The sequence below is a fragment of the Rhinolophus sinicus genome, chromosome 18 (assembly GCF_057876585.1).
Source record: "Rhinolophus sinicus isolate RSI-liver-muscle chromosome 18, RSI-T2T, whole genome shotgun sequence".
Classification (NCBI taxonomy): domain Eukaryota; kingdom Metazoa; phylum Chordata; class Mammalia; order Chiroptera; family Rhinolophidae; genus Rhinolophus; species Rhinolophus sinicus.
Genome location: NC_142518.1, coordinates 5647409 through 5672015, shown reverse-complemented (window position 1 = coordinate 5672015; position 24607 = coordinate 5647409). Strand labels below are relative to the sequence as shown.

The 24607-nt window shown below is 38.6% G+C and overlaps 1 protein-coding gene across 3 annotated transcripts in view; it reads left to right on the top strand.

The window, feature by feature from the left end:
* The window catches only part of MID1 (midline 1), a 318886-nt gene that overhangs the window by 123756 nt on the left and 170523 nt on the right, over window positions 1-24607 (top strand). The gene's annotated exons all lie outside the window — the stretch shown is intronic.

Genomic DNA, 24607 nt, shown 5'->3' with positions numbered 1-24607 from the left:
TTGGTTAGCGATTCTGGGGACATCCTGCATTGTCGCTGCCTAATGTATGAGAAAGGCGCTGTTTTCTGCACAAAGGGCTGGTAGCCATAGCATAATCTTACTTTTCCCAAACTTGATTAGCATCGCTTTGAGCATCTGACTTAAAACATATGTACAGGCAGACACTGTACTCCATATAGGAATGCATTCATTTAGAGGATGATCATATTTTAAAGCATGTGTATCTAAATTTGATTAGTTTGGGGGTACAACTGCATGGGGGTAGGAGAAAATTGGGCCTTTCTGGAAAATTCCAAATTATTTCCTGTGAGAATGTTTGCCATTGCACATTTCACCTGTTTTGTAACTAGGGCTGTGAGGACTAAAGCCACCACTGATACACCAAGTTGTACCGAGATTAAGTGCCAGACAGCGTGAGATAAGGGGAAAGTAGTTCCACTGAAATGAGAGAAATGAAAGTTTGCATTAGTCGTGAAGAACTTTAGATTCTCTATTTGTTACTCAGTGATTGTTCTAACGAGAAAGAGAAAACGAAGAACCTGTCCCAGAGTCAGAAAGAATAGGTGCCACTTCTTCAGCATTTTCAAGGAATCAGCTGGCTCACACAGCCTGATTTGGCAAATGTTACTTCTTACTCCCGGTTCCATTCTGTTACTTTTAGGATTGACTTGGATATTTGTATGGCGAGGTATACACACACACACACTCACACACATATGTATACACACACACAGGGTGCCAAAATATAAAAAAATACACATTTTAAGAAAGGAAAAAAATGTATTAAAATTGTAATAATATATACCGATAACAAAAGATGAACACAAGTCATATGTATACATTTTTTGACACCCCCTGTTCATATATATATATATATATATATATATGTATATATACATACATATATCCACACAAATACCTTTTTTATATCCTGGGAAGCTTGAGCCTGAATAGTTTAGAAATATATTACTACAGTTTGAGGCAAATTATCCCTCAAGCAAATTACCACAGTCCTTGTGAGTTGGAGTATGTGTGAAGAAGATGTAAGCGACAGACAGCTGTTGTTTCTATTATGGACAGGTCCAGAAGCTTGTCCTCAGAGCTGAGAAACAGATTCCTACAAACCCTGCTTGCCTTTTCCCCTCCCCACAAGAAGGGCTGGTAATCATTGTTGTGGTTGTTGTTTTTCTCTGAGGAAGTTTGGACGCTGCCTCATGTAGCTGACTATGCAGTTTTTTCTTCCTCATTAAAATAAAACTAAAAGCCTTGCTCTATGCACAGTTCTGATGGTAGCTATTTAGTTTCTAAACTTAACATATACCAAATAATATACTTAGTATTATTCCAATTGAATCTGTGCATCATGAAAACAATGATCAAGTAAAATGATTCAAAACCAACTAATTACCTAGGTCTACAACTTTCACTTCAGTTGAAATTAGATCCATAGAGTTTTTCCTACTTAACGCTGCGGTCTTAAAATGACCTGATTATTAGAATATTCAAAAATTGAAAATATGTGGCATTTATTTCAGTAATACCAATCAGTTTTTTTAAAAGTACCTAACTATTTAAATTGTTTTTTTGCGTGGATATTAATATGAACACCTGAAAAAAATATATGCTCTTTCTTTAAAATGAGCTGATTTTTTGCCTGCAGTATCCTTTGCGGAAAAAATGAAAGCCAATTTTTCAGTTTCCATTCTTCTTCGACTGAAATGCTAATTCAACCCAACAGTTTTATCTTTGCTTTTAGGAATTGTTTACAGAATGCAGGCAGTTAATTTGGGGATCCTGAATGTGAGATAACAGTTAATCAATTTCTCTATGAACTCTGAGGACGCCTGGGAGGTTTTGATCAATGTTATTTACTGTTCTTTGCTGCATGCTCGTTCCAGTTCCAAAGACTGTTTACCTTCATAATATTTGAGCCCGAGAGCGTCGAGTTTATTACAATTGATTTTCTTTCCAGATTGATCTTTTAAAATACTTTTGCTGGTCATTTTTCACTACCACCTTATGAGATTTTCATTCATCTGGCATGTATTTATTGAGTGCCTGGGTGTCACTAGTGTGGCCCACGTTTGCTGTTAGACATGAAAACTATATTTGGGTGGGGCTCCCTGCAGAGGCAACCAAGGCCAGGAGGGGAAAGACCAGGTTTTACTGTTCAAACAATTGTTTGCATGTTCACAAGGTTCAGTGGAGAATGTGGTTTCAACAGCCACAAAAAAATGCTCATTCTTCTGAATTATTAATACATGAAAAAATGTTACTGACTACTTAGACCTTGGAGTGGAAGTAATCAATAATCCTCTCCCATTGCACAAGACCCGCCGGGTGTTATTCTCTTTGCTGGGCATTTAAATAATTCAAAAGTAAGATTTCTCATGAATTCATCTGGCCATTATACAAGTTGGGAATATATGGACCAAAATAGTTCAGCAAGTTTAATGTTTACAGTTTATAAATTACTATTGCTTCTCATTTTCTGCCTTGATTTATTCGTTTTTTGTTAGATGGTTTTTGTTCAACGTTTTTGTCTTGTTAAATGATATATCACAATGATGTGCATAATTTATAATAATAGCAATAGGAAAAGGACATCATAGGAAAGAAATGAACGTTCCTTGAATCCACCAGGCTCCAGACACGGCCCTGGCTTCTTCACAAACACGGCATCATTTAATCTCCTCAACAATGCTGCAGAATAGGTATTAGAATGCCCGTTTTAAAGATGAGGACACCGGGGCCCAGAGAATTTAAGAATGCAATCATGTCATGTGACTACGAAGGGAGACAACCCAGCTCTGTCCCCTGCTCTTTTTAGCCACTTCTGTATTGCTCTCTAAATACCCATGTCTTCCTTCCCAGATTCCTATATCAATTGATAATTCCCGACAGTTTACCTTGAGAATCTCCCTTGACAGTTTCCGCCTGTTCCCTAACTTCCTTTATGAGCTGACAACCAACAGATATAAGCATGGATTGGACAGGTGCTGAACATGTTTACATGTAAAAACTGCTTTTGAATCGACAAGATAGAAACAACATATTAGATTAAAATTAAAATAGAGAATGCAGCACTGTAGTGAATACTGCTGTATGATATTTTTGGCGAAAAAACATCCAGCCTAAGAGAAAGCTTATAAGAGTTTATTTGAGCCAAACTGACAGCAATCGCCAGGAAGCAAAATCTCAATGAACTGAGAAAATGCTCCGAAAAATGGCGGTTTGCAGCTTATTTTATATGTAGAATCAAAGGAGGAGGGTTATATGAAACCCATTGGTTGTAGGGGGTGGGAGAAAGCAAAGTGGGGGAAATCTCTGGGATTGGATAAAAGTCAATTGGAGAAACAGGTACTTCTTTCACATAGGTGGGTACAGGATAGTTAATAGTTCACTTTTTACAGCACAGAGAGATGGTAATCGGGTAACAAGAATAATAATAAGGGATTCTAATTTCCTGTTTTGGTCCGGAAAAAGGGATTACTGACATTCCAAGGGCAGTTATCTTAGATGCAAAAAGACAATAGGCTCACTTAAGGTAAAGGTTGGCCTTTGTCAAGGAAGCTACAGGCCAAGGATGTGACTTCCCGCCATGGCCCACCTTAGTTAGGAATTTTTATGTTCATGCCATCCTATGTGGTTATTTTCAGTCTCCTGAGCTTGTCAGGTTTAACCTGTGGCCCCTTTTCCATCCACAATATGTAGGAAAGTTGTTAAGAGAGTAAATCCTAAGAGTTTAATCACAAGGAGAACATTTTCTTCTTCTTTTTTTAAATATTGTATCTATATGAGATGATGGATGTTAGCTGAACCTGTTGGATAATCATTTCAAAATATATGTAAATTAAACCATCATGCTATGTACCTTAAACTTCTACAGTGATATGTCAATTATTTCTCAGTAAAACTGGGGTGGTGGTGGTGGGGGGAAGAATGCAGCATATTAGATTTGCTTGGATAGGGGAAATGAGAAGCAAATTTGGTTTGGTTTTTGGCCATGCCTGCCCTGGGTTTCACCATATATTTAGCAGGGAACCCCAGTCTGCAAGCAAGCTGGGATGAAATTTTGTCTGGTCTTCTATTTGTATAGAGATGTGGGTTTCCATCTCCTCTCAGCCTTACTTCCTCAGAGTAGGGGAGTAGAGGAAAAGATGGGGTACCTGGAAAATGCCTCCCCGTCCCCTTATAAAGCTATTAATTGAGGGAAAGGAAACAATGGCATGTCATTAATAAAACAGACTTCTAAATGTGTCAGTGCATTAGTCTGGCTCATTCATAGTATAGCCACTAATTGACCTCAACACATTTATTTAGTCAGCACTATCTATCCAGTTGCCTTGTGTATTGCTTTTTCTATCACCGTGGTAACAAATTACCACAAATTTCGTGTCTTAAAACAACACAAGTTTAATTTCTTATAGTCTTCGAGGTCTGAAACCCGAAATGGGTCTAAAACCAAGGTGTCAGCAAGGCTGCATTCCTTCCAGAGGTTCAAGGGAACAATCTGTTCCTTGCTTTTCCAGCTTCTAGAGGCTGCCTGCATGCCTTGGCTCATGGCCCCACATTACTTGGACCTCTGCTTTCATCTGACTCTGACATTCCTGCCTCCCTCCTTCTGTTACAAGGACCCTTGTGATGACATAGGACCCACCAGGCTAATCCAAGGAAATCTTTCCATCCCAACATCCTTAATCACACCTGCCAAGTCCCTTTTGCCATGTAACATAACATATTAACAGGTTTGGAGGATTAGAACGTGGACATCTTGCGGGGGGGGGGGGCTTTATTCTGACTGCCACACCTTTTTATATATTTCTCATACATCCATGATATTTATTTAGTCTGTGATCTTGTAGGTAATGGGAAACCATGAAGGATTTCAAGCGGAGAGGTGAAATTGTCAAGTTTCCATGTTAGAAAGCTTACAGAGTGAACCTTATAGAAATGGAGGCCCAACTAGGACACCAACCAGAATGCAGGAGAGAGAAGTTGAAAACATGACTTGTGATAGTATCTGTAGAAGAGGGGACACGGAAGAGTTTGAGAGACATTAAAAAGTGCATTGGCAGGACAGCTGAAAGGAAGTTTGTGACTTGGGTAACTCGGGTGGATAGTGGGGAGGTAGAGAGGATGGGGGACACTGAGAAGGTGTGTACTCTGTGCTACTGTGTTTCCCCGAAAATAAGACCTAGCCGGACAATCAGCTCTAATGCTGATTATTATAAGACCCGGTCTTATATAATACCCGGTCTTATTCTATGTTATATTAATTTTTGCTCCAAAAGACGCATTAGAGCTGATTGTCTGGCTAGGTCTTATTTTCGGGGAAACACGGTAGGAGCTGGGGATACAGTGGTAGCCAAAGATACTTCTTCGCTCATGCAGCTCAAAACCCATCTGTGCAGACCTCGATAATAATAAGAGCAGTGAGTCATATTTATTGAGTGCTATATTTTATTCCAAGTACACTTCTTGATAATCTTCTACCAAACCTCTTAGGTAGATATTACTATCATTATCACCCCATTTTTCAGATGAAGAAACTGAGACTTGCCCATGTTTGAGCAATTTGCAGGTATAGGGAAGGGATTTGAAGCCAAACAGTCTAGCTCCAGGTCCATGGTTTTCATTCTTACACTCTACTGCCTCACTTAGCAGTTAATTATAACTTTATGGGATATTTAATATGAGAACGATCTGTACATTTCCAGGGGAGGGCCACAAGAATAACAATTACTGCTATCAAAATGCACTGTGAATCTTTCTGAGGCAAGTTCCTACAGACTCCTGGCCACTGGGAGGATGTGATCCATGATAAAATGAAACATTTTCATGGAGCACTGGACTGGGCATAGGGGCGCAATTAGAGAAAGATCTTATTTCCCTGCTCTCTGAGAATTTATATCCACATGGAGAAAACCATATTGCAGTCATAAAAAATAGATGATCAAGGACAAAATAGTTCCACGGCCCTCTGGATAAATCTGAAGTGATGACATAGTCCTTTTCTAAAAGGAAGTGGGAAAAAACAAGGTAATGAGAAGGTCAAGATGGTCAGATGCAGGGGTGTTATAAGCATTCCTCCAATGGCTCAATGTGCTATGCACTTTCTACACATTCTCCTATTTAATCCCTACTAAAATGGGATTGGAAGCCTTACAGATGGGGAAATCGAGGCAAAGAGGTTAAGGAACTTAACTGAGGTCACAACATGATGACTGACAGAATCAAATTTGAATCCCAAGGTCTCATTTCTTACTCTGCTACGTGTGTGTTTAAAGGGTGGGGGTTCAAAGTACCAGACAGAACCACCTTTGAATAAAATTCTTATATGCCTCAGGAATCCTAAAATGATGTTTATGTTTTTTTAAAGTCCTGGTATCTTGATATGGTTGTTTGTCATTATCATTATCATTGACTAGTCTGTTGGGTGAAGCTGCGCTGTGGGTGTGAAGATTTGAGTGTCAGTGTAGGTGGTCTCTAAAAATAATCATCCTTTCCAAGAAAGATATATGTAAAAATGTTTTTACCTCCTTTAAACCATTCTATAATCTTTGTAGAAGTTATGTAACGTTATAGAACATAAGCCTATGGGCTCTTAAATATATATAATATATTATATACATAATATATATTATATGTGTATATATCTTAAATATGTTTGTTACCATATATACATACATACATACATATATTATGTATATATATAATAGCTAGATCACCACGAAGATATGAGACATTGCCCCTTAAATTTGCTCCTTAATTTATGAAATAGAATATTGATTTGTTTAACCTTTTCTACTGGATATTTATTTAACAATTATTTGGATCCACTGTGTGTTGGGCACACATTTGACTTCAGTTGTTCCTGGCAATTCTTGTTAGGAAGTTTCCTCTACTGTGGAGTAAGACACATCTAGACTTGAACTCCTGGCTTCTGCCTCTTAGCCTGGTAAAACTCGCGCACTTGCACCTCGACCTACTTAGCTAAAATGGGTGCTCAGAGCTGCTAGAGAAGGACTCCATGCTATTTCTCCATTTGGAACAGCAAACTAAGAGAGTTTGGTTATATCACCATGGCCAAAGTTAGGTACATTTTGGGATCAATATTCCTATTCATCAAAATAATCTGTGGCTTACTTTAATGAAAGAGGATTTCAAAGCCCATTTGTTGAAAGGATAACTCTCTGCAATTGTATAATTTGCTTCAAAGTGAGAATTCCAAAAGATAATGAGATTTACCCAATAGCTTGCTACCCAATCGCTGAGAGATTTACTTTCAAGATGACATCTGTTCAGGCTTACACGCTGCTTACATACGTGTTGGCAAAACACTTTCTGTGAACCTTACCAATGTTCTAACCCCAGGTTGACTTCTCCCAAAACTCATGACAAGAAAGGGACAGAGCTAGAATTATCATCCCAGAGTATCTGACCCTGGGTTCAATTCTTAGAGTAGGTCACGATTAGTTTTAGTAGTAAATAATACATAATTGCTGACAGGTACCTTTGGGCATTGGGAAATAGCATTTAAAATAATGTTTTTAGTGATATATTGCCTACAGGAAGATGTCATCATGCAAGCTTAATAGCAGTGCTTAAAGATAAGAACTCAGTATCATATTGAAAAGGAAAGTTTGTTCAGATATTTTCATCCACCATCAAGGAATCAAACATCTCCTAGTGTGTCTTATATTTATAAGACTAATGAAAAAAGAAGCTAAAATCCACAGTGGAAACCTAAATAAATACAGTTATCAGTATGCCAATAGGATCTGCAAAGGCAAATAGCCTGAACCCTCAATTAAAAATTATTTTATTCAGTGAATTTCCATTACAAAATTAGGATATCCTTGGGTCACAGTAATACTGTATTATTCTTCCCTGTAGTTCTGCACCACAAAGATAGGTTAATGCTTTATTTTCACTAATTCCAGTTAAGGTGATCAACAAATTTAATTTCCATATACTTGTGTAACTTCAAATACAGAGAAGCTTGAAGCTACTGAAACACAAGCTTGTTCACTGAGTTTTATTTGATAATATCCATCCTCTTGCCACACAACAGTAAGAGTGAATATTCTAAAACTTCTTATAAGTAAAAGGAAATCATCCATCTTTGTTAATTATGTGAACTTTTCCTCATTAGTAATGCACTATGTGGACCCAAGAAAAGTGTAGGCAATTGGCACATAATTGGAACATAATAGGCTTGTGAGCCTTATATTTTTGGAACAAAACTGTCCTAAATTAAAATAAAAATGATATGCAAATGAGATTTGTTTGGCTAAATATGGACAGAAGGGCTGTAAAGATATCAGTATGTATTAGAACAACATGAATAATTTATTTTATGATGTAAAACCTAATAAAGATTTAATGATCACCCATATGCCTTTAAAATTATGTGAGAAATGGCAATATGGTGGGCAAATACAGGCAGTATTATATCTCCGTTCACAATACTATTTATAACTTCCTACGTTAGTTCCTTTTCAGAAAGGGTGGGTCACAGAGTGATGCAATAAATGGTTGCAAAGAACTTTCTGTTCCAAGATAGCCATGCAGTGAATGCTAGAGCTCAAGCTGCTTTTCTCTAAAACCTTGAAATAAAATCTTGCATCGGAATGGGACTAACCATTTTCTGATTTATAAATGTAACGATTTCAATATCATAAAATAATTTTGCTGAAGAAAAACAATTTTAGGGGCTTTCCTACAAATATCGTTGGCCTGACTATTGCTTTTAATTCCATTTGAATGCATGCTACGGAATCATTGGGTTAAATCCATTGCGTCTTGGTTATTCTTCATGGATGAGTTCCAGTTCTTTTGGTGATAGAACTGAAAGCTCACAAGATGCTGTGTATCAGCAATGAAACAATTAGTCTTTGAGAAGCTTTGGGGGAAATCACTCAAGCAGCGAATTAATCATTGTGATTCTGATTCTGATCCCCCTTCACAAACACTAGATCTTGGAAAGGATTCCCCACCCATCCCAGTTAGTGGTGCTCTTATTAAAGGTGTAAAATTTCATAAACCTTTGATAACACATTATGAAGTCTCTTTCTGTGCAATACAACTGGTGTTTTTTCCAGACGTGTATTTCCATAATTAAACATCCTAAAATACAAATCCCATTATTATTTGTTATGTCTAGTCAGTAATTAGACCTCAGCTGGTAGGGCAATTTCAGAACAGAGTTTACCAATTTACATACTAATCCAGCAGAGTCTGGTGGGACATGATTAGCATAGATTCAGTCAACATCTTAATTAGCCTGAATCCCAGCATGCACTCTGAGGTGCTTTACCCCACCCCCACCCCTATCCTACCCCTGTGGGTCTTGTTTAGCTGACTTTTTTTCTTCAACAAATCCCTGCTCTTCAAAAGATATTTTCCAGGGCTCCTTTTCACAAATGAAATGGTTACATGTCAAAACGGTATGCCAGACAAGACGTTTTGTGTAAAGCCCTAGAAATGTGAGAAATCTGGCCAGGCAAATGATGAATACACGAATCTGAAGTAAAACCAAAGTGCCAGAGTGTGTGCTTCTAGAATGTTAGCCTATACCCACTCCTTCATTCTACCCTCAATGATGGATAGCAAGGTGTGTTATCCACTCGAAATATATGAGAATATTATCTGTTTTCTAAGACACTAGAGCAAGGTATTCCTTATTCTCATCCATGATCACGAGCCCATTTCATTACTTACCATCTCTAATGTCAGGAAATTCTTTATACCTAAGCAAAACTCTCCTGTGTTGCATATTTAAGCCTCTTGCCTCTCTGTCCATCCGTAGTGGAAATGGAGACCTATGAAAGCTCCTCCTGTAGCTGAGGACCATAATTAAAATATCTTCTTACCCTTCTCTTCTTCAGGTTGAATTTTTCCAGCTCCCTGACTCTTTCCTCTCAGGTCCTTTTCTTCAACTCTTTGATCGTCTTTGCGGCTTTCCTCTGAACTCTTTCCAAGTTCTCCACACCCCTCTTTAATTGCGCAGCTCAGAACTAGTTGGAGTACCTTTAAAATAGTCTGAATAGCCAGATTTCCCCAGGATAGGTATTTAAAACTTTAGTGTACCTCCATATTCAACTTGCTTTTATCATCAGTGCTTGCTATTATTTAGCTGGCTAGCTTTGTTTATTCCCCCTTCCATTTTTAAAAAATAATTTGGTTTTTCTATTTGTGTGCTGTTTTATGACCTAAAGGAGATTTCCTCTATTTGCTTTGTAATATTGCAGTTTATCAAGGGCATTTTGAGTTTCAGTTTCAATTTGCGAAGCTATAAACCATGGGTAACTCCTGCTGAGATGTGAAGTCATTTGCAAACTCAATTTGAGCATTACCAATGAATTATTGCACAAACCAAAGGCATAAGTCCTCAGGGGGAATGTGGATCATCCCAGGAGGATATCGGGACACCTTCAGCCCAAGGATGCATCTCTCTTGTTTTTTTGGTCTCTCTCACCCTCCCTGCTTTTGACCTTTGTCTCATGATACACTCATTCCTTCTTTTACTCTCTCTTTTCTATCTTTTTTTCTTTGTACTCATTCCTTCTTCCTCTTCATCTCTTCCATTTTCACTCAGCAACTTCCAGCTATCCCTGCTTGAGATTGTTCCCCAACCAGAAAATTTGTCTGCTTATCATGGTGGGGAGTGACACAGGAAGAGACCATGGAATAAGAGAAACATGCCACACAATTTTCCTTTGTAGCTTTCTACTGGCTTAGCTGGAATCGGGCCATGGAGAACACAGCTAAGAATGAGTCAAAAGCACCAACTGATGGATATTATAAAAACCAAGGTGAAGAAGAAAAGATGGGGATATTTACATCCCTTTTCTAACGCATACCTTTCTGGCCACACAAAAAGAGCTAGTCAGAGTGTTGCTAGGTTTGTGCATAAAAGAACCAATCTAATTCACGTCCAGACTGTTACTTTATTTGTCAAGGGCCAAGCATGTGTTTTAAATTCCAGAAGGTGCCCCAGCTTGCCTTAAAAGCCAGGGTCTGTATTGATCCCTGTCTGGAAACATAAGCATCCTCAAGATTACAAAAGGTTTATTCATACATCTTTGGAGATTTTTTTAAATAGTTGTGTGTCTGTGGTCAAAAAGCAGGTGTGAGGGCTTTTGTGTGCATGTCTTTATAGCCAAAACTATCTCTTCTATTGAAAACTACAAAACTATAAAAACAGTTCAAATATCCGCAACTTCTTCAGAGCAAACACTGACATTGGGAGTTTCTGTTTGACTGGTTGGTTGATTTAGTTTTTGCTTGTTTGTTTGTATGGCCAGTATGTATTTGTTGTAACCTGAAAGTTTAAACTGCCTCGCCAAAAGGTGGTTTACACTCTAGATGTTGAAGTGATCAACACATCCTTAATGTCCTTGTTTCCCATTCTAATTCCTGATCACTGATCTGAAATTATGGTGAGGCAAATACACTCTCCCACCTTTTACCTGGCCAGACCCAAAAATGTGTGAGAGAAAGGACTTTGGAGTTTACTACTAATTATGATAAATGACAGAAGCCATCAGAGTGACTTTGTCAGCTCAGATTAAGAAAAGGAACCATTACTTGGGATGTAAAATGGTGCAGCCACTTTGGAAACAGTGTGGTGGTTCTCAAAAAGTTAAACATAAAGTTGCCATATGACCCAGCAATTCCACTTCTAGGTATAGACCCAAGAGGAATGAAAACATGCGTCCACACAAAAACTTGTGTATTGATGCTCATAACAGCCTCATTCATAACAATCAAAAAATGGAAACAACTCAAATGTTCATCAACTGGCAAACGGATAAATAAAATGTAGTATATCCATATAATGGAATATTTTTCAGCAATAAAAAAGAACGAAGTACTGATACATGCTACATTATGCTAAGTAAAATAAGCCAGTCACACAGAATTACACATTGTATGATTCCATTTGTATAAAATATCTAGATTAAGTAAATTAGTAGAAACAGAAAGTAGATTAGTGGTTGTCAGGGGCGGAGCAGTGTAGGGGAGGGAATAGAGAGTGATTGCTAATAGATACAAGGTTTCTTTTATGGGAGATTAGCGTGTTCTCAAATTAGATTGCTGTGATGGTTGCACAACTTTGTGAACATACAAATAAAACATTGACTTGTACACATTAAATGAGTGAATTGTATGGTATGTGAATTGTATGTCCATGAAGCTGTTGAAAAGAAAAGAAAAGGGGTTATGATAGAAAGCCCAGCGTTCCTAGATCATTCATAAAATGCTTTTATTTGTTACAGTTTAAGAAGCGATAACTAAATTCTGTTATCATTTTAAGTAAACATTTTCTCCAAGTGGTACCACTGCAGATATCAATCAAGCAAGACCATTTAAGCATGACTGTGGCTTTAGAGGATGTGTCCCAGAATGCAGTACCTTGAGCAATGATATGGAATCTGAATTTTAATCCCCAACTTCACCATTAACATGCCTTACGAGAATAAGCCGAAGGCTGGACTCTTTGGACATTAACTGCCCATTTTCTCAATGAGAATAATGGTAGAGACCTCTAGCAAACTCACAGAATTTTATTAAGATAAAATTAGCTGTGTGCTATCACGACCCCTTAAAGAATGCCATGGAAATGCAAAGGCTTATTATATAACCAGCAGTATGTATTATAAATATCAACTATATGTATGTTTAAGATTTAAGTTGGCTTAGGTGATTGCTGTGTCCTGATCCTGACATTGTATGATTAAACACACACAAACACACCCAAATGAACTATGAACGGACATTTGCATTAGATATAATTTTGGTTTGTGAAAACCTAAGGACTGTTTTTTATACTCGTTTTTTAAATCTCTGAACTTTGCTAATGAAAAGGAGGAGGAGGAGTGCAAAACTGTGATTTTAACTACCAAGTTTTTAAAAAGAGAATGAGGAAGTTAAAGAAAGTGAGAGACCCATGAGGCAACCAGGTTTGTGGGAATTGTAAATAGTGTTTTAATAACAACTGGAAGAGCATCTGAAGCAGTAAAAGCAAATAGACCTCTCGTTCATAATTGTTTACAGAATTCTTTTATGAATGAATTGAAAATATGGGGTAAATAGGATTTTCCTTGAGAAAGTTAGCTCATTGTCCAAAACCCCTTTGATTCCAGACACCCACACAAGTGCGGGTAATAATACATCACATGGTTCTGTAATTGTGATTCTATAAGCTCTACTGAGACAGCACATTCCTCTACAGGGACAAGTTAGAAAAAATACATTTTTATTCTGCATCAAAAATAGATCTTTGCTACAGCTTTTTTGTGTTTTGAAATAGCTTAACAAACACAAGAGGCTGCAAAACTAGTCCAGAGAGTTCCTGGGTACCCTTCACGCAGCTTCCCCCCCTGATAACACCCTCCATGAGCACACATAGTATCAAAATCTGGAAATTGACATTGACACAATACTATCCAAAATTTATTTTCATAGTTGTGAAATTTCCCTTAGAAATCAGGCTACAAATTATCACAGCATTTTAGTACTCAAGTGTCACAATTGAAACTATTTTCGTTGAATCAAGCTTTTATTATTAAAGGGTGTCACTTGATTCTTCATGTAAACAAATGTTTCCTTAGTGTTATTTTTTAATTACAAGTATTGAAATCCAGATAATAGTGCATTTTATCTTACATTTGTGTCCAAAAATACTAATAAGCTCCATTTCAAAATATATTACTATTTTTTTTAACTCTGTTGCTTTCAAACAACACTTAGATCATTAAATTAGATCCTCATTGTTCCCTCAGAGGTGGCAGGCGTTATTAAAATGTATTCTGCATATTTTGTTTCTGTAATTATGTCTAATCAGTGCGAATTGATGCTGTAGTAAAATACTTAATTAAAAACACATATTTGAGATATAAGTGGGAAACAAAAGAGAAACTCTCCTACTTTGCTTGTAAGTGACAGAAGCTGATAGAAAGTTGAAATATTAGACAAGACTAGCAGCTTGGAAACAAACATATGTTAATAGGTAGAGAATGCAAAATTTCTATAGAAATATCTTGGCCTTAAAACAAAAGCAAGGGCTTCATTATTGTGTATTCTTTTCCCCCCTGCAGAATGGATCCTGAAAGATGTGGAGATCTGTAAATGTCTCCAAAGACCAGTTCACAGCACCCAGGGAGGGAGGCTTTCTCAAAGAAATGCCTTCCCATGCTGTGTAAATGGCATGTGTCAGCGGGGAAAGACCCCAGTGCAGTCCTGATTGAGCAGGGGCTGCTGTGGGCCCTTTCCTTTGTGCCCTGATCATTTACATGACTCAAACACAACAATGTGCTCCATAGTCAATAAAACAAGACACTTTGCCATAGCAACAGTTTCAGAATGTGGCACAGCTTCGGTGCTGTCCCTGAGACATAGAAAAGTACCATAAAGAAACATTCCTTATGAATATGTTTAGAGATTTCTTTATTCCACTAGTACTTGTGTCAGATTCCACTGGGTTGAGGTTTTATTTACGCAGCCCATCAGTCCTTTGCTCTGTGAGAACAAGCTTTGTATAGAAGTTGGGGACACAACTGAGGGGTCAGAGGGTGGGAATACATACTTGGCTGTGATGGAAATGGAATTCTTGAGTACATTCGCAGAAAACTATTAATGCTATCCAGCAAACCGTGTAAAACTCAGGAATGTAATATACATCCATAAGTTATTGTTGGTTTCTTTGAAGGTATGTAGTAAATGGCCCTTTTAGTGTTTGCACTTTTCACTTCTATCACATATCAACATGTGCGTATAATGCAACACACTTTAGAAAATCATAAGGAAATGAGCTCCACACTCAATGCTGTTGTCCAAAAGATACAGCACATGTTATCAAAGCTGTAATTAAACTCCACTATTTTCCTCTTCTTTCAAGGTCATTTCCTGGCATGATAAACTTTTCCTGTTAAGCAAGTCCTCCCTCTTTTTTTTTTTCCCCTTTAGCAATAGTACTTTCTTTCTATAAGCTTGAATCTAATGCAGTTGTTCTGGTAAAAATGTCACTGAAGAAGGCAAATCAGAGAGGAAAACCAGATAAAGAATTGTAAAGATCAGTGATAACAGTTGGAGATGTTTTTTGCTGTGCAACATTCAGTGGGTTTTATCTTTAGGAGATAGAGAACTGTATCGTATGTTGGCCCAGTAAGTCATGACCATGAGACGTTTGTGCTTCTTCTGAAAGATGTGCCTCCTATGGCATATGTGCCTTGTCCCCTTTCCTCTTCTCTGTTCCCCTTCGTTGATTTCTGGGAAGTAACCATCCCTTAACATAGGAGCTGCTTACGGTGATAGATGAGATGCTGAATCTGTGCACCTGACTCCACAGTAATCTATAAATTAGTTATGAGCTGCTAATAAAAAATCCTAAATGTCCCTTCTTCTCTGTGGCTTCTCTGGGACCCACAGACCCCAGGGGTCGCCAAGCAATGAAAGATCAAACTGGACTCACCAGTGAAAACACAATGAATTATTTACACACATCAGCACTTGACATTGATATCATTTGAATCAGGAGATCCTTTGTTTGCTACATAGCTGCATTGGTTTGTGCTCCAAAGACTGTAAGTTTGGGCGCACTCTTTTTCCGCCCAAAGGAAGATGAATAGACAGAGAATGGGTGAGTGTCACATTTTATGCACGTGTTAATGTTAGAAAGAAAGTAATGTTGGATATTACAGTGATATTTTAAGGAGTTTTGGGATCACCAAGATTGTATGTGGGTGCAGAGTGCGAGGCATGGGGGAATGGGGAAGCAATTCTAATTCTCTTATCTCAAGCGAGTGAAGGCAAATTCATTTAAGCAGAGCTGGGGAGACATCTGCGGGGGGTGAGGGGGTGGAGGGGGAGGAAGGCCTTCCAAGTGGAATTCCACTGGACAAACATTAGCGACACCAGACAGGAGTGGCTCTAATTCGTGTCTCTTGTTTACTCTGCCATCCTCTGAAATGATTTCTCGAGCACAGCAGGGCTGGTGATTTTCATTGCAGAAACTTCTGGCTCTATCTCATAGGCATTTGACCCATTCAGTTGTCCATTGTGAGGATAAAGCCTGTCCTCCGGAGTCAGGAAGCCTCTAACATTTAGCCTACTGCAAAGGCAGAGCAGTTTGGATTCTTTTTGTGAGCCTGGGAAGAGGAATAATAATCTTTGTTTCGTAAGTTCTCTGATTTTCAAGGCTTTTTACAGTCGAAGGGCAGCCATTTGAATGCTGTGGATTTGGTGGGCCACTGCTAAACAATGGAGAGATTTCATTAAGCTGAGCCAAGGCTAGTTTGAAGCAGTTCTAATACATTCCCCATTAAGTAGAGAGGGTTGATTCCCTCTCCTTCCTTTCATGCTTGAAGAATCTCAGAGTCCTTGACAAAGTAATGACTGCAATCCTGGCTGCAGGCAAAGAGAGCCCTCTTCAGATGGTCAGCATTGAATCCCAGATGCCCGAGTCACTTTTTTTCCTTAGAAAGTTTATCATTCTGAACTATTAAGAATTTTTCCACTTTTTGATAGAAGAATATGTCATAGATTTATCCAGAGGTCTTTCCCCAATCAGTTCAGACACCTTGATTGCTCATTGTCCCAAAAGATGTAAACATATTCAATATTTAATTCATATGTACAAGTAAAGACTGATAATTTTCTGGACCACACAGAATCTTTGTACAAGTTTTGGCTCTAATCTCTGCTTTTGTACTAATTCCAAAAAAGTCAATGAAGTCTGAAGGCATTTGGCAATAGAACTAACCAATTTAAACTCTGTGCTTTAGCCTATGACCAAAAAGTCAATGTTCCATAAATATTTGAACATGGTTATTGGAACACCCCTGGCTAGCTTTTTAAGTTATATTTTGCTGTTGGACAAAGAACCATATCAGAGTATCATTCTCCCATAAAAATCTGCAAAGTAATGTGTAAATAGCTTCACATTAAAATAAATTAAATTCCAAAAGTTTATTGCCCTATGGATATTGGGCAAAGTGACTGATGCCCATGTTATAGATGAATCCAGTTGTAACCCAAAATTTCCCTTATGTTCATAATTTGTTCAGTTATTCTACTATCAGGCAAATCACCTGGGCAAACAGGACCCAGTAGCAACTATTAACCTCCTTACATACTCTTTTCCCCCTAAATTGTTGCCATCACCTTCATAGATCCAGTTCCTGTGCTTTAAGGTATCCGATAGGTGGGCTGTGGTTTTTGTGTGGATTCTCCTGGATGTAGATCCTGAAACAAAATTTCAAGTGCAAGTCATTTATTTGGAGGTAAGAGACAGGGGAGTGAAAGAAACCAATAAAAAGTATTTTATCGAGTAAATTATCACTATGGGCAACTAGAGCTTAATCCTACTGGGGAACTCTGGGAGCCAGTGTAAAACTGCCCCTCTAGATATCTCATCCAAGTGAGAGGGAGTTAGGATATTTCCATACTGCTCTGGTCAGTCACCGAAGGAGGCCTGCACAGGCCCAGAGGCGGGAGACTTAAGCACTTCTGGCCTGCCAGAGCAAGCAAAAGTGGGCCCCAGCACCAGAGAAAGCTCTCCGGCAACAAGATGTAGAGGATGCCAGTTGGACGTCAGGCTACTGGGCTCAGACATGGAATGGCTTAAGGAAATATGAGTAGACCATTGGCCTGTCTCGTCCATACTGTTGGGAACCAACTTCACTGTCTACCCGCCCCAAAGGCAACACGCACATTCCGTGTCCCTCAGATGGCCTTGTCTGTATTGTTCCACCAGAAAGAGACATCATTTCCTCATGACTTGTCTTTTTCCAAAAACCACCTTCTTCTACTACTGTATACACTGTCATCTGGATGTGAGAGCTCATAGAGATTTGCCTAACTTCCCGGGCCCACCTCTATGTCAGACAGAGGATTCAACCAGAAAAATAAGAGCGTGGGAATCTTTGCCTAATGGAACAGAGCGTCCAGGAAGGAGGCTGGCTGTCAGCATTTGGCAGGCGGATAGCTCTTGCATTTGCAGGAGGAAGTCTGCACAGACAAGTGCAGAGTGGTGGCAGTAGGTCCGACCATCAGTAACAGATGGAGAGTCACATTGTCAAGCAGTTGGCATTGAGAAGAGCCAACAGGAAGTGGCAGGTATAGACCCTTGGCAAAGGCCATGGGAAGAGGCCCAACCTGCACGTGTTGAGCATGGAGAGAAGGGACGAGACGGTTCTTTGGCAGTTTGTGAGGACAGAGCATAGGTGGGTAAAGGCCACGTGGGGGGTAAAAGGATAAGCTTGGGATTTAGGGGCATAGTTCAAGTCCCAGAATAAACTAAATTCATAGGGCACCAAGTCAATGATGCAAGCACAGGAAGCCTATCGTAGTCAGTACTTCTTTTGGTTGTAAATGGTAAAACAAAACAAAATAAAAACAAACAAACCTTTTATTTTTGGGGAAAAATCAGAAGTGTGTTTGTGTTGGGTGTGTGTGTGAGAGAGGAGTGTCAGTTATCTGATGCTACATAGCAAGCCTAAAAGTTTGTGGCTTAAAACAATAATCATTAGCTCATGATTCTGTAGATCAGCAATAAGCTGGACTCAGCAGGGTGATTCTTCTGCTGGTCTCACCTGGGGTGATTCATGTGTCTGCAGTCAGCTGGCAGGTCATGTGGAGACTGGTGGGTCTAGGAAACATCAGCTAAGATGCTTCTACATGGTGTGTATGATCTATGCGCTACACGTCTCTCATCTTCCAGATGGCTAGCCTGGACCATTTCATATGTTAGTGGGAAAATTCCCAGCAGGAAGAGAGGGCAAGCCTCAGAGCACAAACACTTTAAGCACCTACTAGCTTTATGTTCACTAATGTCCCGTTGGCCAACAAAAGTCATAAAGCTACACCCAGACTCAAGGAGTGGATAGATTCTACTTTTTGATAGAATTTGTGGCCAAATTTTGCAATTTATTGGAGGAGGGAAGCTAAGAACACACAGAATCAGGACTACCACAGTAATAGAACACCTTCTGTGCTTCTCATCTTGTCTGTTCTCTCTCTACCCACTTCAATCTCCTAGGCCAGCTGTCTTGACAACACAGGAGCTCTGGTCACTTTCAGTTCTTGGGCTCACATCCTCACTGCATCATAACCTGAAAGGAAAGTATCCTCTTGTTTTAGGCCCAGTTAAGACAATTCTGAGAATAAAGGTGATTGGCCTGGCCTGCATGTTGGGGGATGAAGATGGGTGCCTCCACAGATGGCTTTCCACAGATGGAAACCATGCAGAACATGCTATCTCATAGTCCTTAGCTTAAGAAAGTCCAGGGTCTAAATTGATTGAGTACCTACTATACATCAGGCATATGTAAGAGGGAAAAAAACTTTGGCAAATATTACTGCAATCTTCCCAAAAATTTGTGATATGAAATATTATTGTCCCCATTTTGTTGAGGAGGAAGTTCTGGCTCAGACTATTAAATACTATGGAACAGATTTTGATCCAATCCAATGGTCTAAAAATTTAGGCTTTTCCATGGCATACTGGTGTCATCCCTCAAATGCATGTTCCCTGAGTTGAGAGAATCATGTTACCTTCATAAGAGGTCTTCTCCAACTTCTCATGTAATTATAAAACCCACCAATACTCCCAATGCCCCTTACCATATTCCATTTCCCCACAGGGTTTATCTTCTAAGATATTACGTAATTCACTTGCTTATTGTGGGGTTTTTTTTGTATATTTTCTTTCTGTCCTGCTATGGAAACACATCAGAGACAGAGATTTTGTCAGTTTATTTCACTGATGTGTCCCGAGCAACTAGAACAGTGCCTGGCACATACCCTGTTTCCCCAAAAATAAGACCTAGTCGGGCTACCAGCTCTAAAGCTGGACAATGCATCTTTTGGGGCAAAAATTAATATAAGACCCAGTCTTATATCATATTATGTTATCTAAAACCGGGTCTTATATTATAGTAAAATAAGACTGGGTCTTATATTAATTTTTGTTCCAAAAGGTGCATTAGAGCTAATGGTCTGGCTAGGTCTTATTTTCGGGGAAAGACGGTAGCAAGCACTCAGTAAATATCTGTTGAATGAATGAATGAATGAATGAATGAATGAATGAATGAGTGAGTGAATGAGAGTGAGTCTTCTGTAGCACATGCTTCTATTGTTGCCCTTTGACTGTCCACCGCCTCCAACTCCATTGTGGTATTTTGAGGATTTTATGCATTTTTATGTGTCCAGTGCCCTGTCTACTCTGGCACGTGTAGGAGCTCCATAAATTATTCCTAAATAAGTAACTGACTTACCAGAGAAAGGGAAAAATAGCTAATGCTATTGGAAGGGCAAGTTCTTCTCATGACACAAGTGTTTTCTCTGTTTATTATATAGGATAAGACCAAATTCTTTTTGGTCGTTATATTTATATCTATTAACAGATATCATCATAACTATATTAAAGTCTATATCTAGATGCCCCAGTTAAAGATTCAGTTGACCCAGCAGAAATTCCATCTTTGCCAGACCTATCTCTGCTGAAAATAATCTTTTTCTCATCTCAAACACTGTGTATAAAACATGCTCACCATAAATATTTGTTGTCTGAATGACCATAGAAATGATGCATAGATCTAGCTAATACTTCATTAAGGGGTATAGTTCATTGAAGCTAAAGAACCGTTCTATTAAAATATTGGTAGCATTTTCTGTTATTCAAGTAGAATGCTTGGCAGGAACAAATTATACAACATAAATTTTTTTTGGCAATTTTCTTTTGCATTCCTGTAAACAAAACCTTAAAAGGTATGGCTGGGGGGCGGCTGGTTAGCTCAGTTAGTTAGAGCGCGCTGCTCTTAACAACAAGGTTGCCGGTTCAATCCCCACAGGGGCCACTGTGAGCTGCGCCCTCCACAACTAAATTGAAACAACTACTTGACTTGGAGCTGATGGGTCCTGGAAAAACACACTTAAAATAAATTTAAAACAAGTTTTTATTAAAAAGAAAAAGGTATGGCTGGAAAGTATTTTCTAAAAGTGATACTAGATTTTGGCAAAAAACTATAAAACTTATCATGTTTTTTTAAGCTCCATCAACCAAATAATTAATTTTATTTTCAAATTTGGGGGAATTTTCTGATGATTTCATTTTTCATATTCCAATTCTTGGATTTTTCATGAGAAATGCAATGTTTTCCTTTTTTAAAAAAATGTAGGTTTTTATTTCTACCTTTTTGATCACTAATGTATAAAAAAGTTTAAGGCAGGCATGGACTTTACCTCCAATCGTTAGGAGCAATTTTCTGAGAAATGTGCTGTGATGATTTTTGCATTGACAATACCTAGTACCTAGCATACTATTTTAGAGAGAACTTCGGTTATTGCACTGGAGTTGATTTCTAAGTCAGAAGACAGGAATAAAAGACAAACATGTGGATTACTAAATTAACTTGCCTAAGTTAACTTAGAGTCTGAACTAGGTAGTACCTTAATTAGGCTTCTATTATTCACTAATTTACATGTTTAATGGTAATTTATAAGGCTGGGAAAACAGAAACCAGGGGGACCTGGCAGGCAGGGCAATAAAACGCTTGTGCCTCCCTCTATAAAGCTTTACTGAGCACCAACAACATGTCTAACTCTGTTCTGGATGCAGAGGCTACGGAAGTGAATACACAAGCCCCTGCCGTCTTTCAGCTTATATACTAATGGAGGAAGACAGAAAATAAACCAATAGGTGTTCAATCTGTCAGATAGTGAAAGGTGCTATAAAGACAAACAAGTGGGATCAGGGAGTTAGGGCGCTCCAGAAAGAGAGAAGAATGAGGTTGGCCTGTCATAGAAAGTGGCTAGGAAGGCCTTTTGAAAAGATAATAGTTGAGCAGAGACCTGAAGGAAGTAAAGGTACAAGTGATGCTGTGATCCTGGAGGAGAACCCCAGGCAGCGAGAGCACCAAGTGCAGAGGCCCTGAGATGGAAGCATGCGGTGTCTGTCATGGACCAATAGGAGCTCAGAGCAACTAGAGCAGCGTGAATCAGGGGAGACTGGGAGGAGATGAGGTCGCAGCAGTAATGGCCTTTTAGAGCCCTGTACGTGCTGCATGGACTTTACTTGGACTCGGTATGAGATGGGAGCCACTGAAGAGTTTTGAACAGAGGAGCTCACAAGCATCCCAGCTTTTAAATTGGCAAGGGCGGTGGTGCAGGGCGAATGGGGTAGAAGTAGGCACATTGGTTAGGAGGCTTCATCAGGAATGCAATCAAAAGATGATGGTGGCTTGGACCAGAACAGTAGGACATAATAAGAGGCCATCAGATTCTGGGTGTGTTTTGAAGGTGAGAGTCATAGGATTTCCTGATGAATCGGATGTTGGATTTGAGAGAAAGGAATAAACCATGGGTAACTACAAAGATTTTGGTCTGAACATCTGGCCGTGTTTATGGCTGGCTCTTACATGCCCACTTGCTTTTAGGGATGGTTACCTGTGTTTAAAGGACCAGAGAAGGGTTAGACAGTAGCAAAAGTGTTCTCATTAGACTAATCGCAGTTATTCAAATCCAACAATAGGAAATGAAAAGAGTATCAAGGCTTTCATCAATAAACTAAGTGCAAAAAAGTAGCTTGGCAGCCATGGGGAAAAGCAATTAGAAGGAGTAAGTTCAACTGGAGTTAACAGAACTTAATATACTGTTAATTTGCAGTAATACTCGTATATTTGCCAATTGGAGCTAAGAAAAGTAAAAGAGTATGAGGGGACATAAAAACAGATCATATGAGAACAAGTTGACTAATTGGATGAATAGCCCAGAAGTAAATGAACCTAGAGGCATCATGACTGTCTTCAAATATCTGTAGGGCTGTTGTGTGAAAGCATAATTAAATTTAGTCAATATGACTCAAAGTTAAGCTGAGTGTTATAGGTAAAAGTTATTGCAAGAAACACTAGCTCAGTGGATGGATAGCTTTCCATAACAGACACTGCTAATGCTCTCCAATATCTGTGAGCTCATCTCCATCCTTTGGACGCTGATACACTATACAAGATGTGATCAAACAATCTGGTGAATGATTAAATTTAAAAAATGTATTACAGTAAAAGACACATTGCCATGAATCCCCTCAAAATATGCCCCCTTGCTTTGAACACACTTATCCCATCGTTCTTGCCACTTTCTGAAGCAGTTCTGGACGTCCTCTTTCATGAGTATCTTTAGTTGTGCTGTCGTGGTTGCCTCGATGCCCTGAATTGATTCAAAACATTTACCTTTCATGGTCATTTTGACTTTGGGGAAGAAGCAGAAGTCACACGGTGCCAGATCCGGTGAATAAGGTGGATGAGGACACACTGTAATGTTTTTATTTGACAGAAATTGCTATATACCAGAAGCAATGTGTGACATAGAGCTTTTTCATATTTACCTGATCAATATATCTTCTAACTTCTAGAGTTGTCCAACTGTAGAAGGGATTGCAAGGAAGGGAATGAGTTTTCTGTCCCTGGATGTGTTCAAGAACACACACTTAGATGTGAAACTCTTGAGGCAAAATCAAGCTAGAGATAAGTGACTTGACCAAATAACTTACAGTGTACTTGAAAATTTTCCACTAAGGTGTCCTTATCAACAGAGAAGCATGACCTTTTACCCCCAAGTGACAGGGTGTATAGTTTCCAGTAAACTTTCTTTGAAGTCTTTTGTTTTCAGAATCTTATCTTAAACATGAATGTAGTTTCTGTATTCTTCTCTACAGCCTATCAGTTTATTTTAATATGTATTTTTAAAAGTCATAAAGTGCATACCATTACTGAAGAGGACTATTGTTTTTTTAAATCTTCCAGTGAGGTGGACCCATTAGGATTAACTGTTCAAAAATTAAAAGGCAAGCTATATTAAAACCAATAAATTCATATTTAAGCTCTATTTCAAGTGAAATACAAAATCAAAATTCAAATGAGAGTATACATTAGTTTTCATTGAGCAAAAGTTTTAAAATCATTTCCTATGTTAAGTCAATAGCATCCCACATAATGGAATTATAAATTATAATACCAGCTAGGGTGGAAAACACTGGAGACTTATTTATCTTTTAGGTAATTTACATAGAAATTATTTTCATGGCACTTTTTTTTTTTTTACTTAGATGAGTAAAAATTTTAACTTTGTTACTGTACCTTCTTACAAAAAGAAGTTGCTATAAACATGATACAACTCATAAAACAAGAACTATGTTGACATAAACAGGCACATTCATTTTACTTGCTCACATCTCGTTCTAATGTGATCCAACTAGAAGGAGAGATGGGTTTCTCCTTCGGCATTTTCCCATAACCCCACATCTTCTTTTAAACCAGCCCTGCCAGATGGAGTAGAAATGCAGAGAGTGTGTTAAAAGCTGCAGGAGAAGATAAGATGTCCAGGCAGTATTAGAGAAAAGGAAAAAGAAAAATGTGTGCACCTAAGGACATCATTTTCTTTACAGGCATTCTCTCTAGTAGATGTCTATGCATAAATAATACCTACTTATGGGCACCTATTTAGTGGGACCAGACTTGTTCACAAGGAGTGGCTGCTTCGCTTCCATGGGGAGAATTTGTCCACGTATTTTCAAAACTTGATCTGGTATTTTTAAAGCCAT